At 46.0% G+C, this 8,234-nt stretch overlaps 1 long non-coding RNA gene across 1 annotated transcript; it reads right to left on the bottom strand.

The window, feature by feature from the left end:
- Positions 1–888: 888 nt before the first annotated feature.
- LOC128418978 (uncharacterized) lies at positions 889–3,325 on the bottom strand. The gene is made up of 2 exons (XR_008331796.1): positions 3,074–3,325; positions 889–2,010 (listed from the first exon to the last, which is right to left on the bottom strand). It is a non-coding gene; the product is annotated as an uncharacterized LOC128418978 (long non-coding RNA).
- Between the last annotated feature and the right edge of the window lie 4,909 nt (positions 3,326–8,234).

Below are 8,234 nucleotides of genomic sequence, written 5' to 3'. Positions count from 1 at the left end.
GCATAAAGACAAGGAGACCTGAAGTTCCATTTCAAACTACGGAGGTTTGCTTCAGGGCCATTTCTAGGAAATACAACAACAACAGAATTGTGTCAAGGATCATGTAAAATTCAGCAAGGAAATGGTTTGCTCCTGAGTTGAGCAATGAAACCACAGATCCTACATCCTACAAATCTATGGTGCTACCGTATTCCTCGAGGAAGGATTTCTGGCAAGCGATGGGTCGCACCTCGCTGTAGTTGGTAAAAATGTGTTTGCTAAGAGTCTTGTGAACCTGATCAGAAGAGCAATAAGTTTTACTGAAACCTGGTGGGATGAGACTCATGACTGGGATATAGAAATTAAGGGTTATAACCTGTTCAAAAGGAATAGACTAAATAGAAAATGAGTAGGGGGAACATTATGTGTAAATGATGTGTACACTTGTGAAGAGATCCATGACCTGAAGAATGGAAGGCAGATTGAATATATATGTACAGATTGGAGGATAGGGAAACAACAGTGGCCTTACTGTGGGTGTCTGCTATATCAATACCAGGAAAGGTTATAGAACAGCCAGTCTGTGAGCACTTAGAAAAGGATGTTGTGATTACTAAGACCCAGTATGGGTTTATCAAAAACATGTCATGCCAGGCGAATCTCATTTTTCTTTTCTTTTTTTTTGGGATAGAGTTACAAGCTTGGTGGATCAGGATAAAGCTGTGTATCTTGATTTCAGTAAGGTTTTTGACAAACTCCCCCATCATGATATTCCTGTGGAGAAGCTGGTAAAACGTGGACTGGAAAAGTTAACTGTTGGGTGGATTTGTTGCTGGTTGACTGACCAAACCCAAGATACCCCCCTTCTGTTTCCCTCCATTGCCCACCTTCAGTGAGGAAGATCAGGACTCTTGGAGTTATTACTTTATTATACAAAAAGCATTTGCTCCGGTCCTTTTAAAAATTATGGCACTGTAATTGGAGTTCACATCCCCCCAGTCACAGCAGGCTCCGAGCCAAAGGAGATGTTGATCTGATAAACATTTAGAAAGACAACGGCGTCCGAGACCCAGGAATTGAGTTATCTTTGTTTCTGACAACTTTCTGACTAACAGCCCACCTTGGCAAACAGGGGTCCCTTCCTTTGACTTGGGTTTGTCTGATACAATTAGAGACTGGCGGAATTAAATGGCCTGCAAGGAGGGAGGCTCCCCGAGGGTGGGGGGCAAAATGCCTGAAGCAATCTCCTCGCGGAGCAGACAAGTGACACTGGCTGGTGGATCAATATTGTCTGTGTTATTAATATCAAAAGCATATTTACTTTGTTTTCGCTTGCCTGGCCATCGTCCAATTCAGGGCCATGGCTGGCCCGAGCCATTTGCGTGCGCCATAATTTACTTTGCTGCGTTTTTAAGGTATTGTTTTGTCAGGGCCAATAACTGTGATGTTATAAATGATCCCACAGTCTCTCACTCCCTCTTAGGGGTAGATGCAGCAAAATTAATTTCTAAAAGTTTCATATCAATTACTCCCGTCCTTGAGTTATGCACGGGGACAAAAGCACAGGAGGCTTCAAGGCATGGAGGGAGCAGTACGAAGCAGCTTAAGGACCAGCTCGGGCATTTGACTGTCCCCTAATAAATGCATCAAATTAAACAACACTTGAGCCAAATAAATATTGGCCACTTAGCAAAAAAAAAAAAAAAAACCACCCACAGCATTGATTTTTATGGTGAGCAACATTTACATAATAAACCACTTGAGCAGAGAACCTGTCAGTTCATGAGCAGATGCCTTGTGGAATTGCCACAACAGCTGGTGTCACTCCAAGAGGACTTGCTGGATTTCAAAGGAAAGAAAAGATGCAGATGGAGAATCCCCTGACTTCTTCGACTCCTGCTTGAAGAAGGAGTGCTTTCAGCTGGGAGGAGGGCTCTGGCGTCCTTGATGGGGAACACCAGCTCGGGGAAGCCGTGTCTCTCCCCTCCTCTCATAAGACTAGCACTCACGAGCATCCAATGAAGCTGTATGCTGGAAGATTCAGGACAGATAAAAAGAAGGATTCGTCACACAGCACAGAGTTAAACTATGGAACTCACTCCCACAGGAGGCAGTGATGGCCACCAATCTAGACAGTTTTACGTGACGATTAGACAAATTCATGGAGGGGGAGAAGGCTATCAATGGCTACTAGCCAAGATAGCTATGCGTTGCCCCTACAGTCGGTGGCAGCAATGCTTTTGAATACCAGATGCTGGAAACCATGGGAAAGGAGAGTGCTCTCGTGCTCAGGTCCTGATTGTGGGTTTTCCACAGACATCTGTGAGAACAAGATGCTAGACCAGGTGGGGTCTTCTTCTGTTCCTCTTGTCTTCTTATACCATGGTCAGTTCTTGGGGTGCCACTCCTCCTGCCTTTGGTGATGCTGCTGGGGGCGGGACACAGAGTGGGTGCCTCTGCCTGCCTCCAGCACTCCCCTCCCAAAAGCCAGTCAGTTAGGGACTGAGACCCCTGGGTGGCAATTCCCAGAGGACAGCCCCTGCTGACTGGGGGAGGGGTGATTAAACAGAGCCTGAATTCTTGGCTTTGCAAAAGCTCTGCATCTATTTTCGGGGGGCGGTGACTGAGATGGCAGCCTTCGATCCCTTCCAAACGGCCTGGCAGTGCAATCTCCTTTCCCAGGGACTGCCTGTGGCTGCCTCTTTCCAGCAGGCCCTGACATATGGAAATGCCTTGTATTCCTATTGATTAGACACTTAAGCATTCTCTGTGTTAATTATCTTATATTTATATTCTGTGGGGAGGAGGAAGAAAACCGATGCTTGCATCACTCACCCTGCAGACAGGCCCTCACAGGGCCAAACTCTTTTGGAATGCAAATGCTGCCAAGGTGAAGAATGGGAAAGGCAGAAAGGCAGGGTGGCTGCAGTTGCAAGGAAATGGCTCCCCCAGGGCTTAATGCCATTCTGCATCCCATGGGGCTTCTGCCATGGGGCAACATTGATTCCCCCCTCCCAATGTATTTGTGAAGTGCCCCAAACCTGGGCACAGAATTCCAGGGAACCCCATTACTGCCATCCCTGGACATACTCACTCAGGGAAAGGTCCTGTAGGACTAACAGAGGCAGAGAAATATTTTGGAGAACCATGTCTGGAGGTGGCAGGACAAAAGATGGGGAGGGGAGAGAAATTTGATCCACTTTGCATGAACTGCCCTAATGTTAGGTTTCTGTTATGCCACTGTGCAGTGCTTGGAGTCACAAGATTCTGTTTACATTCCAGACTATTGGAAGTCTCACGGGAGATGGCAGACGGATGTTGATGTTACTGGTTTCCTGTTTCTTTGTTCCAGTTGCTTCTCTGCCTTTCACAGAGAGTTGATGCATATTCTTTTCTGTCCTGCGTAGTTAGAAATAAAACGTAGCGAGGTAGCTCATATTTCTCGCTCTTCTGCTGCTGTTTGGATACTCTGCGAAATGGGAACGTGCCTGGAGCCTCATCAAAGGCTTAGGTCGTTAATCACCATCGGAGGAGATTCCGAAGACTCGACCGGTGGAGTAGAGTTCCGACACCTAATTCCCACCTTCTCAGTAAATATGTGGACAGCAACACAGCTGTTCTTTGAAATTCTCTCTTCTCTGAATTTTGCAAATGTAGTTTCTCCAGCCAGGGAATGTTTATGGAAAGGTACATAGTAGGATAAAACGTGTGTTAAAAAGGCACAGATGCATGAAAATAACTTCCAAAAATACATTGTATGAGGGGAAATCACTTTGTAAGACGTGTGTATACTAGGCACAATGGCATACAAAACTGCGAATCTTAGGAGAAGTTCACACTAAAATGCTGGTGAATTTTCATGAGGACTTTTTAAAATAAAACACACACACAAACCCATGTGGAAATAGAAAGTACTGAGGATCATCTAGTCCAACCCCCTGCAGTGCAGGAATATGAAGCTGTCCCATAAGAGAATCAAACCTGCAGCCTTGGTGTTAGCGGCACCATGCTCTAACCACCTGAGCTATCCAGTTGGTTGTTTTAATTATTGCATTTCTACCCCACCTTTATTTCTCCAAGGACCTCAATGGTTCTCCCCCTACTCATTTAATCCCCACAATGACCCTATGAGGTAGGTTAGGCTGAGAGGCAATGACAGACCCAAGGTCACCCAGTGAGCATACTGGCCAAGTGTGGATTTGAACCCTGGTATCTCCCAGGTCCTGGCCTGACATTGCACCATGCTGGCTCTCAGTTTGGCCTCACAAGCCACCCAGCTGCCTTTAAAATGCCTTATTGAGCCTCTCTCTCTTTTCTCCATAAATGGCCTGACATTACATTCCTCCAAGGGTTTCAAGGTGACATGTGCACACGTATATACACACACACACACACGGCTTTCCCTTCCTTACCCCTATTTTCACAATGACAACCCAGTGGTGCTAAAACAGGGCTAAGCGTCTCCTGCCCCCTCTGGGTGTAATCATTTTGTGGGAGCGATCCACTTGCACCAGCACAACAAATCCACATTGAAAATAAGAGCTGCTGACAACGGAATAGACAACCTCAGAAGGTGCTGGACTTTCCTTCATTGGAAGTTTTGAAGCAGAGGTTGGGTGGCCATCTGCCAGAGATTCTTGAGCTGTGATTCCTGCATTGCAAGGGGTTGGGCTATTTGACCCTTGGGGTTCCTTCCAACTATGACTCTATGAAAAAGAATCAGGCTTTCTGCTGTTTGGAAAGCAATGGGGAAAGGCATTCAGTTGTGAGGGATGAACTGGTGATTAATGGCATGATGTTTAAGTTCCTTGCAAGCAAGCTGGGGATGGATGCAGAACAAAGGCTCCCCCTGCTCCCACAAACCTATCAAGGCAAATAGCTATAATCTCACCTCTTTGTCAGCCTGCTGCCAGCAAATCAGGATGATAGATCAATTAGCAGGTTGTCTGGAGGGGCCCTAAGAGAGACTGACTGGCCCAATGTCCCCCCTTTGTGGCTGAGCTGGGAAACTGCAGGCCCTCCACCAGGGCTTAAGCAGAAGGTGACCAATGGTTCATCCAGCCCTGGGCAGTGGGTGGGAATGGCTTGAGATTTAGCCTCATGCACAAAAGTTCAGACTGCAGTTTTGCCTGCCAGGGCCAGCCTGCCCATGAGGCAGACTGAGGCAGCTGCCTCGGGCGAGAGAATCCCATGGGACAGTGCCCCTGTAGGCAACCCGCCTGCCCCTGCCGCCACCACTGGAGAAGAAAGGATAAGAAAAAGCTTCTTGAGATCCCATGATCACTGTGTGACCCTGATAAGCAAGGCTTCAATGTGGGGGTGGAGGGCAGGGGGAAGCAGCAGGGGGTCACCTTCCCATTTTGCCTCGGGTGGCGAAACGGGTGGGACCACCCTTGTTGCTGGCTCCCAGTCTCCTAAGCATGAAAGACCCTGTGTTTCAAGTAAGTCCTGGGTCTTTTGATGGAGGCTGCTCCCCATAAATTGCCTAGATCAGGTTAAGTAATGCTCCCCTGCCCCCTTCTCCAGCTTGCAATTTCCCTTCCTGATGTCCCAAATTTTGGTTCAGCCTGCCCTATTGCAATTACAGCATAGCTGCTGCATTGGTATAAATCTAATCGACTTTTTGGCCTTGTCAGATTAAAACCTACCTCTCAGCCCACTGCAGTCCTCTAGATCTCCTTAAATCTGTACTTGGCTGAGGATTTATGGCCAGGAATTGCATTTTGCAAAATGATTAAAGTTACCAAACAGCCATAAAAAGTTGCAGCGGCAAATATCATTTTTTTGAAAGCCTGCTTAATTTATAAGAGGTGGAAGGTTTATTGTCATTTAGAATCCACAGTGATGCAGCAATTTCACATCCCGCTGGTGCTTGTACATAGACGGCAGCTGGCTCATTGGTGAGTTTTGCATGTTTTAAAGTACCAAGTTTGGATCTGAGGCTGCCTGCAGAAGAGGGGAAATGTGGGACTCAGTCACAGCCCAGCGTTCTGCTCCTGGTGAGGCTCAGCCCAGTTCCTTTCCACAAGCAGGAAGGGTGGGTGAGTGGACAGATGGACGGGCTTTCTGGCAAGGGGATGCAGGCAGCTGAGTGAGCCCTTCGGTCCTGACTGAGCCCACCCCCCAAGAGAGCTACCAAGGGTGTTTGGTTCCCCCCCTCATCAGCACATCTTTAGAGTTTGCATTTACCTGATGTGGTTCTCCTTCAGATTTTGATTTCCATAATTCTGATGCAGTCAGGTGAGAGGGAGGACCCACTGGCACCCTTTAAGCATCCCAGATCTTGTACCTCTTGGCTAGCTGGCTGTTTAACAGGGAAAGTGCTTATCCCAGCTGCATCCATGCACGAAATCCGCACTCGGCACTTGTCTGCCAATTATTCTTAATTGGCTGGGACAACAGAACAGTCCGACTTGCTTGGGACCCGGATCCTGCAATTTGCTTAGGGCAGATTTCACTATGTGTGCTGAATTTTGAAATTCCTTAAATCATTAGTATTTTAGGAGGGAGAGTAGCGAAGCATTGCAAATGCGCACAACATCTGAACTCAGAAATGTGCTCCCTGCTCTCCAGGAACATTTATTCCAAAGTAATCTGCTGCCACAACTACACCTGTTTGCTATCAGGAAGACTGTCGCCTTTAAGATGTGGGCAAGTTCATTTCAATGAGTCTACAATGAGTATGTCTAACAATGGTTATCACCTGTTTGAATATAATTTATACATCTTTTTGCTTTTGCTTTTTTAATAGACTGCTTTTCGAACAGAAGACTTCACAAAGTGGTTTACAAAAATATGCACCAACAAATAAGCCATAATGCAGTTTTAAAACAAGATGAAAAGAGACATTCCATGACATTTGCAACATACAAAATACTACTAAACTCACCATATGCTGAGAGTGCTCAGGCCAAAACTCCAAAGACAACTCCAAAGCGAAGGGGAATGTTGAGAAATGTGGTGTTTGTGTGGACACAGGCAATTTTGAAGAACACGACCCACCATTTAAAGGTCTTCAATGAACTAGGAGACCTGGCGTTTTTTATTTTTTTATGTTTTCGTTATACGGTGGGACTTCATTTCTTACACTTTAGGTACAAATTCTCAACCTGCACCGATGAAGGAAATTTGGTTTATCTTGATGGATCCCGAACATACGATGCGAAAAATACTTTGATATTCGACTCCTGGAATTGCTGGTTTTTTATTGATTAAATAAAGTTGATTGCTTAAAAATGATAAGAAGAAAAAAAATACATTGCATCTACATTTTGGAAAGCTTTTCTGACCATTTGCACACCTCACATGCTATTGTAACCAGATTTTGCATGGTGGTTCCCGAGATCAAGGAGCAGGTTTTTGCCTGTCTTTCCATACAGCTGGATTCCATTTTGAATTGCGACGGAGGGATGAACTTTTCAAGACCCCTGATTTTTAAAAATAAAAATAAAAATGGGGGGTGTCCTTAGAATTCCTGAGCTGTGCCAAATGCGAGGCTGCTGGTGTTCTTATAATTACTGGGTGCTTATGGGGAGCCCCTCGGGACATGGTTTCCTGTGGGAAAACAGCATCTAAATAAATTAAATTAAAACAAAATCACCTGTGGAAATCCCAGAGCCTGCATGTGGACTACAGAAGTGGCCTGCAATTTGCTGGTGGTTGTAGAGGATCCCTTGCAGAATGCTGCTAACTCTCAGACGTGGAGCGTTACATGACCTTTGGAGTCCCTTCCAACTCTACAGTTCTATGATTCTGTGGATGCAAAGCCCTGCAGCATCCATTGTCTTCAAGGTGGGGAGGAGGAGCACAGGCCCTTGGGCTGCCCAGCCACCCTCCCCCCCCCCCCGCCTTCCAAAGGGGCTCCTTTTAAGCAAGGCTTCAATGTATGAAATATAAATAAGCATTAGCCGAATGAAATTAATGCTTCCAATATTGTTCTAGGTTTGCTCATATGCAGCAGCCGTTTATGAAATTGCAGGGGGATATTAGAGTTATATATTTGCAACCTGTCAACTGGCCAGTCCCTCTCCCTTCTCACTGCTCCGTACAGGAGGGGAGCTCTTTTAGGATAACATCAACCTTGGTGAAATACATCATGTTTCACTAATATATCCTCAAATGCCTGGTAAAAAGGCCTTGCCCCAACAACATATGAATATTTAAATGACAGTTAATTATTCATAGCACAGCTTTATTAATATTTGCTGCAGTGAGCCGGTGGGGCAGCACCGACGCCTCTCCCACCCGTACCACCT

The sequence above is a fragment of the Podarcis raffonei genome, chromosome 8, assembly GCF_027172205.1.
Source record: "Podarcis raffonei isolate rPodRaf1 chromosome 8, rPodRaf1.pri, whole genome shotgun sequence".
Classification (NCBI taxonomy): Eukaryota; Metazoa; Chordata; class Lepidosauria; order Squamata; family Lacertidae; genus Podarcis; species Podarcis raffonei.
This window is presented reverse-complemented; position numbering and strand designations above follow the sequence as displayed.